The sequence below is a fragment of the Kogia breviceps genome, chromosome 16 (genome assembly GCF_026419965.1).
Source record: "Kogia breviceps isolate mKogBre1 chromosome 16, mKogBre1 haplotype 1, whole genome shotgun sequence".
NCBI lineage: Eukaryota > Metazoa > Chordata > Mammalia > Artiodactyla > Physeteridae > Kogia > Kogia breviceps.
In genome coordinates, this window is record NC_081325.1 from 54,393,930 (window position 1) to 54,416,952 (window position 23,023).

Here is a 23,023-nt window from a genome sequence, read left to right on the forward strand (position 1 = left end):
GGCAATAGACAAAAATGTAAAGGAAAAATCTCTTTTTCAGTGTCTCTCTTCTCTGTTGAGTAACTTTTCTCCCTTTTCAGCACAACTTTCTCTTACTACTCTGCAGGCTCTGGTATTTTCACAATGACTCACCCCTAGGAAGAGAGCCTGGAAAACACATTCACTCTAAATAAGAAGGGAGCTCAACCCAAAGGTATAAGAACCCAAAGGAATAAACTTAAAACAATGAAGTTTGACACTGGGTTAACTGGGTAGTTTTTCGAGGGTTGGATGCTCTCCAAGCCCACCTATAAATTATGACACAAGAGACGGTCTAAACCTAGTCTACAGTTGAGGAATTACTGGTCTCTTGTAATTCCTATAATGTTTTCAGGTTTTGAGAGCTCCCACCACTGTTCTGATAGCCCTGGCTTTATAACCCGGATATCCATAAGTAGCAGGATGAAATAGATTCTCTACTCAAGTGTCCTCAATCTTTTCCTAAAGAACTGCTTTTGACTTCTACTTGTGAAAATTATGCTGACAGTGCCAAATACTGAATTGCTAATGAGAAGGGTAGTGGGCATAGGCAAGAAGAAAAGTGTGGCATCATGACCCGCCTTCTAAAAGTGGCAAATCAAAGAGGGAAGGCTCCTAGATCAGCAGGTAATATCTCAATATGCCCATCTGAGCTCTGCTCTAGATCCTTAACAAGCTAGCCACAGATTTCTCCTGACATCGTGTCCCTAGGAAAGAAAAATCCGTTCAAATCCTTTCCAAGAAAAGGAAAATATTTCCTTGACTATATTCTTTAAAGGATATAATTTAGCCTTGATGACTGTCTCACGCCTTAAAAGACACTGCCTTTTTTCACACTTTAATGTTAAAGGTTATTACTTATTAAAGATTATGGCATAGTTTCCCCAGACTATGGGGAAACTATTATCAGAAAGTCCCAAATAACCCAGAGTAATTTAAACTCCTCACGACTTCTGAATTTTACAAGATATAACTGTAATCAGTATAATTACTTAGGACTCTTGTCAAAAAAAGGTTAAACTTAAAGCTCATTTTAATGAAGGCAATATTTCCCCCACAAAATTTAATTACTCAACATTTTATTTGATTTAAAATTTTTCATTTCCTCTAAAATTTATATGTAAAAGAATAATAATCATATGAAGTTTTAGTCTTTTAATAAATGAGTTTTAAAACTGCACTTAAAAATTGAGAATTATTGGGCTTCCCTGATGGTGCAGTGGTTAGGAGTCCGCCTGCCGATGCAGGGGACGCGAGTTCATGCCCCGGTCCGGGAGGATCCCGCGTGCCACAGAGCGGCTGGGCCCGTAAGCCACGGCCGCGGAGCCTGCACGTCCGGGGCCTGTGCTCTGCAGTGGGAGATGCTGCTGCAGTGAGAAGCCCGCGTACCGAAAAAAAAAAAAAAAAAAAAATTGAGAATTATGCTTGGGGAAAATAAAAATTGTCCCTCCCTAATAGTATTTGCTGCCAGGTATAGATTTCTACTAACTGCCTTCTTGTGGCAATCCTAAAGCTATAGTGTTTTGGAGAAACTTCAAACTTTGAAGGAAGCTGTCCATAATTTATTTTTTTAATAATTTATAAAGAGATATGTCAAAGACAAAATTTATTATTTTAATTCAGTAATTCTTAGCTTTCATTAAGTTTTCTTTCTCACCTGGTTACTTATTTTAATTGGTGGCATTTTTTCCTCAGGAGAATCTTAATATTGTGTATTGTATAATATTGCATATTAGGATGATGCAATATTTTTCTAAGTAGTTCTTCACACATTCTATTATTATACTAACCTTGTGACATAAGCAAAGTAAGGTCATTATCCTTATTCTATTAATTAAAAAGGAAAAGAAAACTGCGGAGAAGTTTATGACAGAGAAGAATGTGCAAAGAAGATAAATGACTTGTCCAAAGACAAGGTTAGAGACATATTAAACACTATAATTCAGAAAGAGAATTCTCAGAATTCTCAAAATTTATTAGTGATATAAAATGTTTACTTCTTCCTGTTTCCACAACACATCCATAGAGAAAGCCCAGTATATAGCTAGTCCACTTCCCAAATCTGTACATTCTCATCACTCTGACTCTCCTTTCACTTTGCTATAAGGAAATGGGTACCTGAGAGTGAGCGTGTAAACATGCCATCAGACTGAATCAAAAATAAGTGAAAACCATAAAGAGCCAGTTTTCAGCCACCCCTGCCCCCTTCCCCAGTGACCACCACTGGGCAAAAAAAAAAAAAAAAAAAAAATACTAGACAGGCTTGTAAGCACCCAGCTATGGCCACAGAGCTGTTTGATTGCTTAAGCAGGGTGGCCAGACAATAGGACCAGAAAGAATGGCCGCTTCCTTCCTTCCTGTTGAGTGTTCTGCCTGAGTGGGCAAATTCAATAGCACTTTGCTTCACAGCAACACTAGGCTCTAGCACGAGGGAAAATCAACAAAGAGCCATTCTAGGGCATTTCCAACCCCACCTAAGCCAAGCCTCTGAGCTATAGAACCATGGGGGAGGGGGCGGCCAGATTCAGGCCCTCCTGGGGCTGTGTGCATGAAAGCACGTAAATGCAGGTTATTGTTTATGTTAAGGGCCACCATTTCTGCTACTCCATGCATCTGTAATCGCCTAGTGTAGTTGCTGTCATGTTCCACTTTCTAATCTACCATTCTCTGAAATGTTTCAAAACTTTCTTCATTGTGGCAACAAAAACAAAATTGGTATGGACAACTGTGGTGATGGTAACTCTAGAATCATCTTAAATGCTCTTCCAGTAAGCCAGCCTTCTTCCTCCACCCCCCCACCCAGGCCTGACAGAGGTTCCAAGTGTGAAAACACCTATGTAGATGATAATTTGGCCAATTTGGCCATTAAGAATGGGAACCAGAGAAGGTGTGGAACACATTGAATGTTTAATACTATATAGTTCTCTTTTAACTAAACCTAAATTTCTTAGTCAAAATTGAAATAATTTTGTATTCTCTGTAGAAGCATGTGTATATATATATAGTGTATAATTTCAAATGTCCTTAAAATTACCTATGTTGCATTTATACACAAGGGAAATAACATTGAGGATGGTTCTCTTCATACTCTTTTGGTGCTATATGTGCTAAGAACTAGATTCTGCCAACAACTTGAATGAGCTTACAGGATGATTCTCCCCCAGAGCCTCCAAAAAAGGGTCTAGCCCAGGAGATAACCTTGACTTTGCCTTGTAAGACCCCAATCAAAGACCAAGCCGAGCCCACTCAGATCTGTATCTACATAACTGTGAGATAATACATGGATTCTGTTTTAAGCCAAGTTTATGATTATTTGTCAGGGTAACAATAAAAAACTAATATATCAGTAAAATACCTTGTAGATCCACCCATGTTGTCACAAATGGCAGATTTCATTCTTTTTTATGGCTGAGTAATATTCCACTGTGTGTATACACCACATATTCTTTTTTTTGGCGGGGGGCACAGGCTCCGGACGCACAGGCCCAGTGGCCATGGCTCACGGGCTTATCCGCTCCGCGGCATGTGGGATCCTCCCAGACCGGGGCACGAACCCACGTCTCCTGCATTGGCAGGCAGACCCACAACCAGTGTGCCACCAGGGAAGCCCACACCACATATTCTTTATCCATTCATCTGTCAATGACAGGTTGCTTCCTTATCTTGGCCATTGTAAATAATGCTGCAGTGAACATAGGGGTGCATATATCTTTGGGTGTGTGGTTGGGAGAAATAGGTGAAAAGACTTAAGAGGTACAAACTTCCAGTTATAAAATAAAGAAGTCACTGGGATGTAATATACAGTATAAGGAATATAATCTGTAATACTATAATAACTTTGTATGGTGACAGATGGTCACTAGACTTATCATAGTAATACTTCTGTAATGTATTTAAATGTCAAATCACTATGTTGTACACCTGAAACTAACATAATATTGTATGTCAACTATACTTGAATAATTTAAAAAAAAAACTAATACATCTTTCCTCTTCTTCACTATACTGAATTTTCTCAATTGCAACTGTAATCTTTTGAATACGAAAATTTATTTTGTCATCTTTTGTTGTTGATTTGGAAATAGTTTCTGCCACTGTGATGTCTATAATATTTGAATATTTCTGGTAGTAAAAGTGTCTGTGTATTTATACATGGATGTTTTCACAGCTGGAACTTGGTGGCATCTAACATTGTTATTACAGAGGAATTTAGAGTACATGAAACCACAATATGGTTAAACTAAATTATATTATTCAAGTAATGGACTTGAACCGAAACCTATCTTGTATTCAAAACTGAAGATGAAAGATAAGATTCTTTTTTAAGTGACTAAAACATATAATGCTTCATCTTCCAGTATGAAAAAATCAGACTCTACATGAATGCTAGCTAATTTGTAGTCATTTACACTGAGCTAATTAAGCCCTTTATTTTATTCCATAAAAATGAATAAGAAAAATAACCTCCAATGAAGAATAATACAATTTCCTATGAGCCAGAGACTATGTGAAGTCTTTTTTCATTTAAACTTTAAAACGACCCCTTTAAGAAGTTACTATTATTATAGTTCTTTCATAGAGGAAGTAACAGCAGCTCAGAGAGATTACAGGATTTACCCAAGCTCACACAGTTGGAGCTGGAATTTGAGCTAAAGCAACTTGACAACAGAGCCCTAGTTCTTTTTATTTTTAGCAGTGTAAAATATGATTTTATTTTGAGAGAATTTCAAACATAGATAAGAGCTGCAAGTACAGAACAAAGAACTTTTTCCTGAACCATTTGAGACTAAGTAGCTGATCTGAAGCCCCATCACCACCAAATCCGTAGATGTATATTTCATACAAATAAGGACATTTGTATAAGCACAATATGATCATCAACATTAGGAGTTAACCTTAATACATTACCATCTAATCCTCAGACCCTCTTCAACATTTGCCAGTTGATCCAATAATATTCTTTATGAGAAATGGATCCAGTTCAGAATCACACATTTCATTCTGATGCCACATCTCTTTAATCTTTTTCATTCTGGAACAGTTCCACAGTCTTTGCTTAATTTTCAAGACTTTTGAAAATTATAGGTCACTTACTTTGTAAAATATTCCTCAATTTCTGTTTTTCTATTGTTTCCTCTTGATTAGTTAGGCGTCTTTGACAGCAATATCACAAAAGTAATTCTGTGCTCTCCTCATTGCACCGTATGAGAGCACACAGTGATGTTCACTTTAATCTCTTGATTAATTAAGGTGATGCCTGACAGATTTTCCCGCTGTGAAGCTATTTTTGTTCATTTGTAAGTAAAAGAATATTGTGGGGGAGGTTTTTTGGAGATAAGAAACATCCTATTCCTCAAACTTTCAGTTTATTCATTTATTAATTTATATCAGTATCATCTCATAGATTTCTACTTTATTCAGTGATTTATAATCCATTCATATCATTATTTATTTGTATTTTTATTTTGGCCAGTGGGAGCCACTTAAGCTGGTTGGTGTGTCCATTTGACACATTAACAAAGGCCCTAGAATCAGCCATTTCTTCATGAACCAGCCATTTCTGGTTCCTTTGTATAAAGAATGATATTTAGAAGCCCAGTTTTGGGTGTTAGGTGTTTTCATTGCTATTAGGGTGCTGTTCGCAGGCCCTTTCACAGCACTAGGGAATATATGTGTGTGTATTCATACACATTAACATCTATTTTTATTTCTATTTATATCTCTCTACATTGAAATCCATGAGTTCACACCAATATCCTGTATTCCAATCCAACATCAGAATTCACTGTAATTTTCTCCCTTTCCTTATCTGTAACTTCCTTGTCAGAAGTAGGAGCCTATCTCACATTATCCATATATTTATACATTTGATCAATCTCATAGTAGATTGATCCAAACTCCCATCACCACTACAACCCCCCTCTCACTATTATCGGGATATAATACCTCTCTCTGGGCCATCCCCACATCTAGAAGCCCTCCTCATATGCTTCAGCTCCAAAAACTCCATCAGTTTGTCCACATGGACAATTTCATAACCTTGCTTAGACTCTGCATTACACCAAGCTGGCCAGTCCTGCATGAATACCCTTCCTGGTCACTGACACCCACCAGGCCGCCGCACATGTGAAACTTTGTCACCATGCTTGAGCTCTCATAGCGTCATTAGGCCTTTCTCTTGCAGGAAGCTGTCCACACACTAGAGCCTCCTTCTTATGCACTGACATGGGCAAGGAGAAGAATGAACCTATTACACCTTTACCACATAATGATTTCATTTATAAGTATTTGTACCTGTCCTGATGGGTAACAGCTGCTGCTGAACCTACATGCTCAGGAAAAGAGAGAGAGAATTAGGTAATTCATTTCCCCCTGATATCTGAGATACCCTAATCAAAATAAACCAAACTGGATAATTCTGTTCCCAGTGATTCCATCCTGCCCAGTCATCTCTCTTTTCCAGGACATGAGCCCCTTCTTTTTGGGTAGCTTCTACAAGGCATTAGGAGATTCATGCTTAATGAGCAGGACAAATTCTATTTTATTCTTTATAGGAAATGGTGAAGCATTCACCACTTTAGTCTCTTATAAATAGCCTAGGCTCTGTCTACAGAAAGGATAAATTCCCTCGGTGTTAGCTTAGCTCCATATATAGAAAGGCACCACTTCTAAGTCAGTCTTCAGTACTATCACATTAGCTAATTGTTTCACTTAACACCACTTTGTGTTGTCAACTAATTTAGAAGTTTCAAGGCCCACATTGTATTCATCTTTGTATCCCTAGTGCCTGAAGCACAATAGGCTTCTAAAAAATTGTTAATGGATGATTGAATGATTGAGTAAATGAGAGAACTTCAGGAGCTATAAAGTTAAATTTCTTTTGATCCTTCTCATAACACACACAAAAAATAAAGTTTTCATTACCAAACTATTGGTTTACATGTAAATATATATATATATATCCATGTATGTATGTATTTATATTCTGTTTTTGTCCTCCAACACATGCTGCTATGGGGGACAAGAGTTCTCACATTCCTTACGAAGAAACAAGGGGTGATGTGGATCATTATAATTACAAAGTCACTTTCTTCTCATTCACTGAAACACCTGAGACCAATCTTATGGTTATAAAATAGTTTCTCTTCATATCTGCCTTTGTTCCTTCCACATCACACATCTGAGCATATAAGATCATCCCCAAAGTATGAGGGTACAACTAAGCTGAAAATTTTCATATTTTTGCTTTAACAGACATACACAAACAGTACTGAATATAGATCTGTTAACTCTGGTCCCTGATCTATCAAAATCTGTCATATGCTTTCAATACCCATATACAGTTCTAAACCAAAATATCTTTTAATAGCTGTCTATAATTTAGTAAACCTAGTACTCACTACCAAATTTCCACTGATATCTGACATGATTTGCCTAGTTAGTGAGTGCTAAACTGTAAATCTTTTAACCTGCAGACCCAGGAATATTGAAATGTAGTTTAACCTCATTAACATTTTGACTGATTCAAACCACAGTATAACCAAACAAAAATGATGACAAAGCTCATTGTTTCTATTTATGAAGAAAGATTTATAAAGGAAATATATTTATATTATTCAGTTAAAATACCACTTTCAATAATGGTTAGGAACATTAATGACACTTAAGGTTTACAAGAAGAATTTACTTTAAATTTTATTAAAACTTAGCAAAATTGAAGATTCTCAGATGAATTAGTCTATGAAAAGTGTTAGAAATTTAGAAGGTCAGTTATTTTGGGAAATACACACGCACAATGTAAACAATTAAGATACTATACATCAAGTGATGCCATGGAAAATGGCAGAGCAGGAAGCTCCAGGGATCAGTCTCTTCACCAAAAGAACAATTAAGTTGGGGAAAAAAACCTATCAGAATCATCTAATTTGGAACTTGGGAACATGGTCAGACATTTACAACAACCAGAGAAGCACTTGGTAAAGGAAGAGGCTGCTGAACTTTGCTAAGAATGTGACCTGCATGAACCAGCTATGAACCCTTAATCCTCAGCCCACTTTGGCCTTGGAGATGGCAGCCCATACTCCTAGAGTAAATGGCAAGTGCCAGGGTAGACAGGAAGGACCTTGTTCTCCACAAATTTAAGGTTGTATGTTTTGGATGGTTTGGCTCTTCCCTGAGAAACAGGTGCAGACTCTTGCCTTTGTTTTATTTTATTTTATTTTATTTTTTATTTTTTATTTTTTTTAACATCTTTGAGTATAACTGTTTTACAATAGTGTGTTAGTTTCTCCTTTACAACAAAGTGAATCAGTTATACATATACATATGTTCCCATATCTCTTCCCTCTTGCGTCACCCTCCCTCCCACCCTCCCTATCCCACCCCTCTAGGTGGTCACAAAGCACAGAGGTGAACTCCCTGTGTTATGTGGCAGCTTCCCACTAGCTATCTAATTTACATTTGGTAGTGTGTATATGTCCCTGCCACTCTCTTACATCGTCAGTGCTTACCCTTCCCCCTCCCCATATCCTCAAGTCCATGCTCTAGTAGGTCTGTGTTTTATTCCCGTCCTACCACTAATCTCTTCATGACATTTTTTTTCATAGATTCCATATATATGTGTTAGCATACGGTATTTGTTTTTCTCCTTCTGACTTACTTCACTCTGTATGACAGACTCCAGGTCTATCCACCTCATTACAAAGAACTCAGTTTCATTTCTTTTTATGGCTAATATTCCACTATATATATGTGCCACATCTTCTTTATCCATTCATCTCTTGATGGACACTTAGGTTGCTTCCATGTCCTGGCTATCGTAAATAGAGCTGCAATAAACATTGTGGTACATGACTCTTTTTGAATTATGGTTTTCTCAGGGTATATGCCTAGTAGTGGGATTGCAGGGTCATATGGTAGTTCTATGTGTAGTTTTTTAAGGAACCTCCATACTGTTCTCCATAGTGGCTGTATCAATTTACATTCCCACCAGCAGTGCAAGAGTGTTCCCTTTTCTCCACCCCCTCTCCAGCATTTATTGTTTCTAGAGTTTTTGATGATGGCCAATCTGACCAGTGTGAGGTGATATCTCATTGTAGTTTTGATTTGCATTCCTCTAATGATTAATGAGGTTGAGCATTCTTTCATGTGCCTTGCCTTTGTTTTAGCCCCCTCAGACTGCAGTGGAATCCCCAGCAACAGCTTCTACTGAAAGATTTAAAGACATACATAGTTTTTAAAAATTCAGATATTTAAGGAAATAGCTCACAGGCTGACTGAAGAGATAATGGAACTGAATGTTTTGTGAACACACATAATAAGGAATAGAGACCTTGCAAAAACAGTTAGGAAAAGTCACTGTCCAAGTAGACAATCATAGCCTTCAACAAGGAACAAAAGAGATCTCCAAAGAGGAAGAGAATCTGATTTCCAGATTTAACATATTATAGCACTCAAACTGTGCCATTTTCAACAAGAAATTACAATGCATACAAAGAAATAAGAAAACATGGCTCAATCACAAGAAAAAAATAATTTGACATAAAATCCCTAAAAAATCCCAGATGTTGAAATTACTAGTCAAAGAAGAATCAACTCTCTTAAATATATTTAATTTATTTAAAAGAAACCATGGAAAAAGAACTAAAGAAAATCAGGAAGACAATATAAAACAAATGGAGAATTTCAGTAAAGAGACAGAAATTATAAGGCACCAAGTGGAAATTCTGGATCAGAAAAGTACAACAACTGAAAATTTAAAATCCACTATAGGGATTTAACAGTTGATTTGATCAAGCAGAAGAATCAGCAAACTTGAAAATAAGGAAATTGAAATTACCCAGTCTGAAGAGCAAAAAGAATAAAGCAAAATGAACAAAATCTGAAGGACCTTTAGAGTACAATCAAATGTAGCAACATATACATCATAGAAGTCCTAGAAAAAGAATGAGAAGAAGGAGAAGGAGAAGAAGAAGAAGGGGAAAGAAAGAAAGAGAGAAAGAACAGAAGGAAGGAAGGGAGAAAAAGCCAAAAAATTTTTGAAGAAATAAGAAAGTCTGGAACTCTCTAAAGGTAATGATAGACATTAATCTACACATCAAAGAAACTGAACAAACTTCAAGCAGGATAAAATCAAAAATATGTACATCGACATCAATTACAGTCAAATTGTTAAAAAGACAAAGAAAGAATTTTGAAAGCAGCAAGAGTGAAGTATAAGCCCTCCTCAATAAAATTAACAGATGATTTTTCATCAGAAATCATGGAGGCCAAAAGACAAGAGAATGCCATACTAAAGTGCTGAAAGAGAATAAAATGTAAACGAAGAATTCTATCTCCGGCAACACTATCCTTCAAGAATAAAGGAAAAATTAAGATATTCTTAGATAAACAAATTAAGGGAGCTTGGTAATAGTAGATCTGCTTTACAAGAAATGTTAAAGGCAGTCCTTTAGGCTGAAATGAAAGAACATGAGAAAATAATTTGTCATATGAAAATATATGGAACACTGGTAAAGGTATCTATTGTTACATGGGTAAATATATAACCCTATATTATTTTACTTTTGCTTTGTAACATCTTTTTTCCTTTTTGACTTAAAATATATGCATAAAACAATAAATAAAAATCTATGTTAATAGACACACAACATATTAACATTCAATCTGTGACAATAACAACATAAAGAGGACTTCCCTGGTGGCACAGTGGTTAAGAATATACCTGCCAATGCAAGGGACACGGGTTTGAGCCCTGGTCCAGGAAGATCCCACATGCCATGGACCAACGAAGCCCATGTGCCCCAACTATTGAGCCTGTGCTCTAGAACCTGCAAGCCACAGCTACTGAGCCTGTGAGCCATAACTACTGAAGCCCATGTGCCCAGAGCCTGTGCCCCGCAAAAAGAGAAGCTGCCGTAATGAGAACCCCGTGCACCACAATGAAGAGTAGCTCCCGCTCACCACAAGTAAGGAAAGCCCATGCACAGCAACCAAGACCCAACACAGCCAAAAATAAAAATATAAATAAATAAAATTAATTAATTAATTAAAAATTTAAAAAATATATATATATACAACATACAACGAGGGGGCAAAAACACGTAATGTCAAGGTGTTGCATACTATTGAAATTAAGTTGGTATTATTGAAAACAAGTTGTTATATTTACAATAGCCAAGATATGGAAGTAACTTAGGAGTCCATCAATAAAGAAATGGATAAAGAAGATGATATACACACACACACACACACACACACAGAGAGAGAGAGAGAGAGAGAGAGAGAGAGAGAAGAATATTACTCAGCCATAAAAAAGAATGAAATCTTGCCATTTGCATCAACATAAATTGATCTACAAGATAGTATGCTAAGTAAAATGAATCAGACATAGACAAATACTATATGATTTCACTTAGTGAAATCTAAAAAACAAAACAAATGAACAAACAAGACAAAACAGAAATAGACCATTAGATACAGAGAACAAAATGGTGATTCCCAGAGTGGAGGGGAGTTGGGGGACATGTGACTAGTTGAAATGGATGAAGAGGTACAAACTTCCAGTTACAAAATAAATAAGTCATGGGGATGTAATGTACAGCATAGGGAATACAATCAAAAAGCAAAAAAAATGAAATGTCACCACACATGTAACACTAAACAAAATCAAACAATATTTATGAAATATACTGGAATGAGAAAATTGCTTAATGTAATCAATGAAAAAGAAAATCTCTTAGATAAAAAGAAGAATCAACATAAATAAAGAATAAAAGGAATTCAAAATAAAGATCTTTGGAAAAGAAGTAAAAATCATTCTTTCTCCTGGCTTCAATCCATCTCCAGGATGACCCAGTCATGTGGTTGATAGGGTCTTGGTGCTCTGGCCAGGTGTCAGGCCAGAGCCTCTGAGGTTGGCGAGCAGAGTTCAGGACATTGCTGCACCAGAGACCTCCTGGCCCCTCGTCATATCAGTTGGCAAGAGCTCTCTGAGATCTCCATCTCAATGCTAAGACCCAGCTCCACTCAATGACAAGCAAGCTCCAGCGATGGAAACCCAATGCCAAACAACTTGCAAGACAGGAACACACCCCACTCATTAGTAGACAGGCTGCCTAAAATCATAATAAGTTCACAGACACCCCAAAACACACTGTGAGACGCAGTCCTGCCCACCAGAAAGACAAGATCCAGCCTCGTCCATCAGAACACAGGCACTAGTCCCCTTCACCAGGAAGCCTACACAACCCACTGAACCAACCTTAGCCACTGGGGACAGACATCAAAAACAACAGGAACCACGAACCTGCAGCCTGCAAAAAGGAAACCCCAACCACAGTAAGTTAAGCAAAATGAGAAGAAAGAGAAATACAGAGCAGATGAAGCAGCAAGGTAAAAACTCACCAGGTCAAACATATGAAGAGGAAATAGGCAGTCTACCTGAAAAAGAATTCAGAATAATGATAGTAAAGATGATGCAAAGTCTTGGAAATAGAATGGAGAAAATAAAAGAAACCTTTAACAAGACCTAGAAGAACTAAAGAGCAAACAAACAATGATGAACAACACAATAAATGAAATTAAAAATTCTCTAGAAGGAATCAATGGCAGAATAACTGAGGCAGAATAAAGCATAAGTGACCTGGAAGATAAAATAGAGGAAATAACTACCACAGAGCAGAATAAAGAAGAAAGAATGTAAAGAATTGAGGACAGTCTCAGAGACCTCTGGGACAATATTAAATGAACCAACATTCGAATTATATGGGTCCGAGAAGAAGAAGAGAAAAAGAAAGGGACTGAGAAAATATTTGAAGAGATTATCATTGAAAACTTCCCTAATATAGGAAAGGAAATAGTCAATCAAGTCCAGGAAACACAGAGAACCCCATACAGGATAAATCCAAGGAGAAACATGCCAAGACACATATTAATCAAACTATCAGAAAGCAAATACAATATTACAAGCAGCAAGGGAAAAGCAACACATAACATACAAGGGAATCCCCATAAGGTTAACAGATTATCTTTCAGCAGAAACTCTGCAAGCCAGAAGGGAGTGGCAGGACATATTTAAAGTGATGAAAGGAAAAAACCTACAATCCAAATTACTCTACCCAGCATGGATCTCATTCAGATATGATGGGGAAATTAAAACCTTTACAGACAAGCAAAAGCTAAGAGAATTCAGCACCACCTAAACAGCTTTACAACAAATTCTAAAGGAACTTCTCTAGGCAGGAAACACAATACAAGAAAAAGACCTACAATTGGGCTTCCCTGGTGGTGCAGTGGTTGAGTCCGCCTGTCGATGCAGGGCACACAGGTTCGTGCCCCGGTCTGGGAAGATCCCACAAGCCGCGGAGCGGCTAGGCCCGTGAGCCATGGCTGCTGAGCCTGCACGTCCAGAGCCTGTGCTGCACAACGGGAGAGACCACAACAGTGAGAGGCCCGCGTAAAGCAATTAAAAAAAAAAAAAAAAAAAAAAAGAACTACAATAACAAACCAGAAACAATTAAGAAAATGGTAAAAGAACATACATATCAATAATTACCTTAAATGTAAATGGATTAAATGTTCCACCCAAAAGACATAGACTGGCTGAATGGATACAAAAAAGACCTGTATATATGTTGCCTACAAGAGACCCACTTCAGACCTAGGGACACATATCGACTGAAAGTGAGGGGATGGAAAAAGATATTATAGGCAAATGGAAATCCAAAGAAAGCTGGAATAGGAATTCTCATATCAGACAAAATAGACTTTAAGATAAAGACTATTACAAGAGACAAAGAAGGACTCTACATAATGATCAAGGGATGAATCCAAGAAGAAGATATAACAATTGTAAATATTTATGCACCTAACATAGGAGAACCTCAATACATAAGGCAAATGCTAACAGCCATAAAAGGGGAAATCGAGAGTAACACAATAATAATAGGGATCTTAACACCCAACTTTCACCAATGGACAGATCGTCCAAAATGAAAACAAATAAGGAAACCTAACCTTTAAATGACACATTAAATAAGATGGACTTAATTGATATTTATAGGACATTCCATCCAAAAACAACAGAATACACTTTCTTCTCAAGTGCTCATGGAACATTCTCCAGGATAGATCATATCTTTGGTCACAAATCAAGCCTTGGTAAATTTAAGAAAATTGAAATTGTATCAAGTATCTTTTCTGACCACAACACTATAAGACTAGACATCAATTACAGAAAAAAAACTGTTAAAACTACAAACACATGGAGGTTAAACAATACACTACTAAACAACCAAGAGAACACTGATGAAATCAAACAGGAAATCAAAAAATGCCTAGAAACAGATGACAATGAAAACACGACGACCCAAAACTTACGGTATGCAGCAAGAGCAGGTCTAAGAGGGAAGTTTATAGCAATACAATCCTACCTCAAGAAACAAGAAACATCTCAAATAAGCAACATAACCTATCAACTAAAGCAATTAGAGAAAGAAGAACAAAAAAACCCCAAAGTTAGCAGAAGGAAAAAAATCATAAATGTCAGATCAGAAATAAATGAAAAAGAAATGAAGGAAACAATAGCAAAGATCAATAAAACTAAAAGCTGGTTCTTTGAGAAGATAAAGAAAATTGATAAACCATTAGCCAGACTCATCAAGAAAAAAAGGGAGAAAAATCAATAGAATTAGAAATGAAAAAGGAGAAGTAACAACTGACACTGCAGAAATACAAAGGGTCATGAAAGATTACTACAAGCAAGTATAAGCCATAAAATGGACAACCTGGAAGAAATGGACAAATTCTTATAAATGCACAATCTTCCGAGACTGAACCAGGAAGAAATAGAAAATATGAACAGACCAATCACAAGCACTGAAATTGAAACTGTGATTAAAATTTTTCCAACAAAAGCCCAGGACCAGATGGCTTCACAAGGGAATTCTGTCAAACATTTACAGAAGAGCTAATGCCTATCCTTCTCAAACTCTTCCAAAATATAGCAGAGGGAGGAACACTCCCAAACTCATTTTATGAGGCCACCATCACCCTGATACCAAAACCAGACATAGATGTCACAAAAAAAGAAAATGACAGGCCAATATCACTGATGAATATAGATGCAAAAATCCTCAACAAAATACTAGCAAACAGAATCCAATAGCACATTAAAAGGATCATGCACCATGACCAAGTGGGGTTTATCCCAGGAATGCAAGCATTCTTCAATATATCCAAATCAATCAGTGTGATATACCATATTAACAAATTGAAGAATAAAAACCATATGATCATCTCAATAGATGCAGAAAAAGCTTTCAGCAAAATTCAACACCCATTTATGATAAAAACTCTCCAGAAAATAGGCATACAGGGAACTTACCTCAATATAATAAAAGCCATATATGACAAACCAACAGCTAAAATTGTTCTCAATGGTGAAAAACTGAAACTATTTCCACTAACATCAGGAACAGGACAAGGTGGCCACTCTCACCACTATTACTCAAAATAATTTTGGAAGTTTTAGCCACAGTAATCACAGAAAAAAAAGAAATAAAAGGAATCCAAATCAGAAAAGAAGAAGTAAATCTGTCACTATTTGCAGATGACATGATACTATACATAGAGAATCCTAAAGATGCTACCAGAAAACTACTATAGCTAATCAATGAATTTGGTAAAGTAGCAGGATACAAAATTAATGCACAGAAATCTCTAGCATTCTTATACACATATGATGAAAAATCTGAGAGTGAAATTAAGAAAACACTCCCATTTACCATTGCAACAAAAAGAATAAAATATCTAGGAATAAACCTACCTAAGGAGACAAAAGACTTGTATGCAGAAAACTATAAGACACTGATGAAAGAAATTAAAGATGATACAAACAGATGGAGAGAGATACCATGTTCTTGGATTGAAAAAATCAACTTTGTGAAAATGACTCTACCACCCAAAGCAATCTACAGATTCAATGCAATCCCTATCAAACTATGAGTGGCATTTTTCACAGAACTAGAACAAAAAATTGCATAATTTGTATGGGAACACAAAAGACCCCGAATAGCCAAAGCAATCTTGAGAAAGAAAAACGGAGCTGGAGGAATCAGGCTCCCGGACTTCAGACAAAGCTACAGTAGTCAAGACAGTATGGTACTAGCACAAAAACAGAAATATAGATCAATGGAACAGGATAGAAAGCCCAGATATAAACCCATGCACATATGGTCACGTAATCTTTGATAAAGTAGGCAAGAATATACAATGGAGAGAAGACAGCCTCTTCAATAAATGGTGCTGGGAAAACTGGATGGCTACATGTAAAAGAATGAAATTAGAACACTTCCTAACACCATACACAAAAATAAACTCAAAATGGATTAAAGATCTACATGTAAGGCCAGACACTATAAAGCTCTTAGAGTAAAACATAGGCAGAACACTCTATGACATAAATCACAGCAAGATCTTTTTTGACCCACCTCTTAGAGAAAGGGAAATAAAAACAAAAATAAACAAATGGGACCTAATGAAACTTAAAAGGTTTTGCACAGCAAAGGAAACCGTAAACAGGACAAAAAGACAACTCTCAGAATGGGTGGAAATATTTGCAAATGAAGCAACTGACTAAGGATTAATCTCCAAAATATACAAGCAGCTCATGCAGGTCAATATGAAAAAAACAAGCAACCCGATCCAAAAATGGGCAGAAGACCTGAATAGACATTTGTCCAAGGAAGACATACAGATTGCCAACTCACACATGAAAGAATGCTCAACATCATTAATCATTAATCAATGAGATATCACCTCACACCAGTCAGCATTGCCATCAACAAAAAGTCTACAAACAATAAATGCTGGAGAGGGTGTGGAGAAAAGGGAACCCTCTTGCACTGTTGGTGGGAATGTAAGTTGATACAGTCACTATGGAGAATAGCATGGAGGTTCCTTAAAAAATTAAAAATAGAACTACCATGTGACCCAGCAATCCCTCTACTGGGCATATACCCTGAGAAAACCATAATTCAAAAAGAGTCATGTACCACAATCTTCATTGCAGCACTATTTACAGTAGCAGGACATGGAAGCAACCTAAGTGTCCATTGACAGATGAATGGATAAAGAAGATGTGGCACATATATACAATGGAATATTACTCAGCCATAAAAAAAAAAAACGAAATTAAGTTATTTGTAGTGAGGTGGATGGACCTAGAGTCTGTCATCCAGAGTGAAGTAAGTCAGAAAGAGAATAACAAATACCGTATGCTAACACATATATATGTAATCTAAGAAAAAGAAAAAAAAGGTTCTGAAAAACCTAGGGGCAGGACAGCAATAAAGATGAAGACATAGAGAATGGACCTGAGGACACGGGGAGGGGGAAGCGTAAACTGGGACGAAGTGAGAGAGTTGCATGGACATATATACACTACCAAATGTAAAACAGATAGCTAGCATAACACAGGGAGATAAGCTTGGTGATTTGTGACCACCTAGAGGGGTGGGATAGGCAGGGTGGGAGGGAGATGCAAGAAGGAGGGGTTATGGGGATATATGTATACGTATAGCTGGTTCACTTTGTGATATAGCAGAAACTAACACACCATTGTAAAGCAATTATACTCCAATAAAGATGTTAAAAAAAAAGAATAAAATATTGTACTAACTTTGTATGGTGACAGATAGAACGTAGTCGACCAATCATGGTGATTATTTTGTAATATGTAAAGATACTTAATCACTATGTTCTATATCTGAAACTAATGTAATATTGTAAATTAATATAAAAAAAAAGAAAGAAAAAACAAAAACCAGCTCAAAGTCAGAAGTGGCGTTCTGTCTGACTCTGCCAGCTCTCAGGAGAGTTTGTCATAAGGGGTCTCAATCCATAAGGGGCTTTTGTTGTCTCAAGTTTTGTTTTTTTGTTAGTGCTGGAAAAGTCCCATTAGGGACCTGCCCGGTGTCACAGATTAGCGAGTTTGTGACTGGAGGTATCTCACATTCTATTGGGAAACTAGAGACAGCATTGTCACTACACCATTCTTACCTCCTATGACAACAAAGGGCTTTACTTTCTTAGATTATACTTAGCAATAAATTCTCTGGTTCTTTCAAGGGCTGCATTTTTCAGCCCTCTTTTGGGACACCTCTTATGTCCATGGTTAAGCCATAAGAAGGCTTATCTGTTTGAGTAGCTATTGAGATCTATATAAGATCCTACTTATCAATGGCCAGATAATGGATACTTTGAATTGGCTATATTTGAAAGAAAAAAGAAAAAAAATAGAGAGCTCTCATCCTAAACAACTGTCTTATTGGTACCTATAGAAAGATCAAGTTAAAAATTAGACACAAGGGCTTCCCTGGTGGTGCAGTGGTTGAGAGTCCGCCTGCCAATGCAGGGGATACGGGATCGTGCCCCGGTCCGGGAAGATCCCACATGCCGTGGAGTGGCTGGGCCTGTGAGCCATGGCTGCTGAGCCTGCGCGTCCGGAGCCTGTGGTCCTCAACGGGAGAGGCCACAACAGTGAGAAGCCCGCGTACCACCAAAAAAAAAAAAAAAAAAAAAAAAAAAAAAAAAAAAAAAATAGACACAAAAACCACTTCCCTGGTGGTTCAGTGGTTAAGACTCCATGCTTCCAATGCAGGGGGCACAGGTTCAATCCCTGGTCAGGAAACTAAGATCCCACATGCCACATGGCCAAAAAAATAAATAAAAAATTATACACAAAGGAATGTAACAGAGAGCCTTAGAGACTCCCTTAACAAGACGAAAGAACCTAGAAGGGTAGAGGAAAAATTTTCCTCCCCTACACATATGTAAGCACGTAGTTGAAATACTTAAATTTTTTGAAAGAATTGTGTTCAAAGTATGTGGGGACATGAGGAAACCACAACCAACTATGGTGAGAGGGTTGGAGAAAGTCTCATAGAAGTGATGATGCAACGGAGGGAAAACTATGGGGAGCTGCATTTTCAGTGAGGAAAAGCACCTCTTCAGAGTCATAGATCCTGAAAGAAAAGGCGTCATAAGTGAGGACAGACCTTGAACTTCAAGGAGGTAGTGAAGTTCCGGAGATGAGGCTGAGGGATGGGTGAGTTGAGGCTGGGAAGTCCTCATCAGTGCAAAAAGATTGGGAATTGACTTTATAAGCAGCAGAGATGCCATGACATTTGTGAAGAGGGTAGCATTGTTGTATTTGTTGTTTTTAAGGATAATGCAGGCAGCTTTGAGAAGGGTGGACTTCAGTGGGAAAGAGAAAGGAAGTGAGAGTGTGTTTGAAAGGCTGTTATAATTTGTATAAACAAAAGTTAATGTGAAACTGAAGCTTGCTAAGGAGAAGGAGAGAATTGGACATAGTTGTTCTGTTTATTAAACTCCCTGAAATTATAATTATAATTAAATAATTATATATAATTAATTGTATATTTAATTAAATAATTATAATTAAAAATATTCACATAAAAATATAAATAAAATAAAGTACTGAAATAAATAATTAAATAAAATTCAAAACTACTCACCTAAGTATTATTCTCCTTGTTAAAGGACAGTAACTTCAACATGTAGTTGGACCACACCATTTACCGTAAACACTCTCTGAGAGCTGTATTTTCTTGAGGATCAAGTCCTGGAGGTGCATGGAAACAACGTTGCTTGTGGTGGTCCAACCCTGACCAAGAGATGTGTTAGTAAAGTGAAATAGCTCATTTTCATGAAAGCACTTCAAATAATGTAAAACTGATGGTCATTGACAAATTAAGTCGAACACATTTTAATGAAACAGCTGTTCCCTATCCTTGCTAGCTTTTCTAATATCTTTATTCTTGGGGTGAGATTGCATGTTTCCAGGAATCATAATTTGCATACGAAAATGTCTGGGCTGTTAGCTTCAGTGTTCATTGTGAAACTTTCTCTGTCATCTCCAGAGTTTTATTTGGTTTTGTTTTATTTTTGCTCTTTCCTTACGTCTTCTCTAACCTCCCGCAGTTTTTCGTGCACACACCGCCGGTTTGGCTTACTACTTACTCTAATAATGTGTGTGTGCCTTCTCTCCTTGGTCACAGTGCCACAGAGGTATAGATCTTCCTTATGTAGTACCTAGCACAAAATGTGTTAACAAGTATTTATTCAATGAATATTGGAATAAATAATAAATGAATAGAATGGCCAGTTTTCAGGTCTTTCAGCGGAGGAAAGGTCAAATGCTAGACCCTTGCCTTGATCTGACGAGGAAAATCCATTTCAGAATATTACCTAGACTCCAATCCCAAAACACACTAGGATGATGAGATAAGAAACACATTTCTTTCTTGAAGACTTTGTCAAGTTAACCAGAGACTTTAGACCTCAGCATTATTTTCACTTGTTGTGAATTCCTGTATTTGTCATGTACAGTTCATTGGCATTGCAAGATGAGTGCATTAAGTGTGTTCATAGGATGAAGATAAACACAGCACGGGAGGGCACAGATTACTGTACTGTGTACACTGGGTAAAACTGCATAGGAAAAGGGAGTAAATCAGCCAAGAAATATTTGCACTATTAGTAGGAAGACAATAATCCCCTTTTTGATATTTTTAAGACTATTTAAATCTTTTTTTTTTTTAGCATTTTTGTTATTCTCTCTTTTAGAATTAGCCTAAGTTTAGAAATAAGAGAACAGAGATATAGAGAAGTCAAGGACATGCCAAGTCATACAGTTTGTCTGAGGGGATTGTACTCCATGAAAAATTTGAATGTTGATTGATCTTTGATTTCTGCTCATTTACTTCAGAACTCTGTTCACTAGTTTGTGATATCCTGAATGAATGCCTTTTTTCCCCTCAAGATCCTTTTGCAATCTCCCTCAGAAAATGTTATAAGGATTACATCTCACAAGTTTTTTGTTGTTGTTGAATAATATGATTTACTCTTACTTTCAGAAAGGACCACACAACAACCTCTACTAACTACTGATCAGGCAAAGCCAGTGATATTCTACACCTTCATTAGAATTTTGAATTTGGATATTAGCTGGTAGAGAAATGAAATTTTCCCCTTGTTAGCTGGTGAATTAATACACCTCCATAGTGGGTCAAAGCTGTTCCTTCTGGTGGGTGTTTTGGCACCTCTTATAAGTTAATTAAAAGATATGAGTACACTATTATTTTGTTTTACAAACAGCAGATATATTCATGACATATATACACTAATATGTATAAAATAGATAACTAATAAGAACCTGCTATAAAAAAATAAATAAAATAAAATAAAAAGAAGTATTTCATTCATTTAGTCTGACTGAATTGTGCCCTCAGAAGTAGAATGAAACACCAGCCTAACTAAATCAGGGTATTAATATTTGTAAACTATAAAAATATCTGAAATGATTATATTAATTAAAATGATTTTCTGCAAACATTTTGTTTCCCATATTCTATTAATAATGGAGAAAAAAATATTCTTTCTTTTAGTAAAATATTTGACTTTTTTCTTTCCCTTTTTCCCCTCCCCGAAAACAGTAAATCCATCTCTTTCTTGATTTATAAGAGCTCTCCTGAGCCATTCATATGCCTTGAGGTTTTGCACATTATTATTCTTTAGTTATTATTATAATAACAAAATAATTTCCCTAAATCCACATTTCACTTTTGGCTAAACTATTTGGTTCAAATATGTATACATGGGCATTTGAACAGAGTTTCTCCAAACCAGGAAGGCTTCGTTAGAAGCTCTGTTAAGAGGCAATTCAAGGTTAAAATTCAGCTTGACTCTGAGCAAACCCAGCACCTTCACTCCCACCCACAGTGCAGCCGTGTGGTTTCCTCCTCTCCCCTCCCCCAGAGAAGGAAGCTCATCAACATTAGCACACAAATGCAAAATCACCAGCCTAGCCTCTCCCTAGGAATACAAATTAGGGGCAGGTAGTTGAAGAGCTTAGAAAGCTGAAATCAGTCACAAAGAGAAGGGTGAATGGATGAGAGACTGAAAGTGGGGTAAAGTGTTTAGCTTTTGTCATTTAAAGTGACGTCTTTAACTCTTTGCCTTCTAGAGACTACCCCTCATCAAATAATAGAGCTTCGCAATCAAGAGTTCCAGGGTAAAAAAAAAGGTATTGTGTTTCCTTTTATAAGGTATAATGATAAAATTAGATATTCACGGGGGCCTATGTCTGACAAAAATACTGTAGATAGTCTGGGACACTGAATAATTTCCTAGTAGACTTTTTATTAAAAAGAAAAAAAAAGAGGTCCACATTAGCTGACTAGTGAGTTTCCCTTTTTCCTTTTGGTCACTGCTTTTAGCTCAATGCAAATAGTGTTTTACTGCATTTACATTTAGCTGAATTTTGATTTGGGAGGTGAGTTTGGCTGGAAGCTTGAATCTTATTTTTTAATTAGCTCTACCTTATCTAGTAATCAATGGCAGAGCCTTGCCACGGCTTTCTGTAAAAATTATGAGATCAGTGACGAAGTTTTTTGCTAGACTGCCGAAGCTTTGGATATCCTGAGACTTGGATGTCCCCAAAGAAATATTGGAGGCAAAGCAACCAGCAATGTGCATATACATTCTCAAACTCAAATCTAAATGTTTAAGCATGATGCTACCTCAGTGATTAGAAACAGAACTACAGACTGTCAAGATGCCTTAGTTTTTTTTTAAGGCAACCAAGGGACACAGAAGTAAGTATACAGCTTACTTAAAACTCAGGGCTTCTACTACAACAGTATATTTGACTTAGAACTAAAAGTTTTTATTTTAATTAAGAGTTCATTTCCAGCCGACAGGTGCATGAGAAGATGCTCGACATTGCTAATTATTAGAGAAAGGCAAATCAAAACTACAATGAAGAATTACCTAACACCAGTAAGAATGGCCATCATTAAAAAGTCTACAAATAATAAATGCTGGAGAGGGTGTGGAGAAAAAGGAACTCTCCTACACTGTTGGTGGGAATGCAAATTGGTATAGCCACTATGGGGAACAGTATGGAGGTTCCATAAAAAAC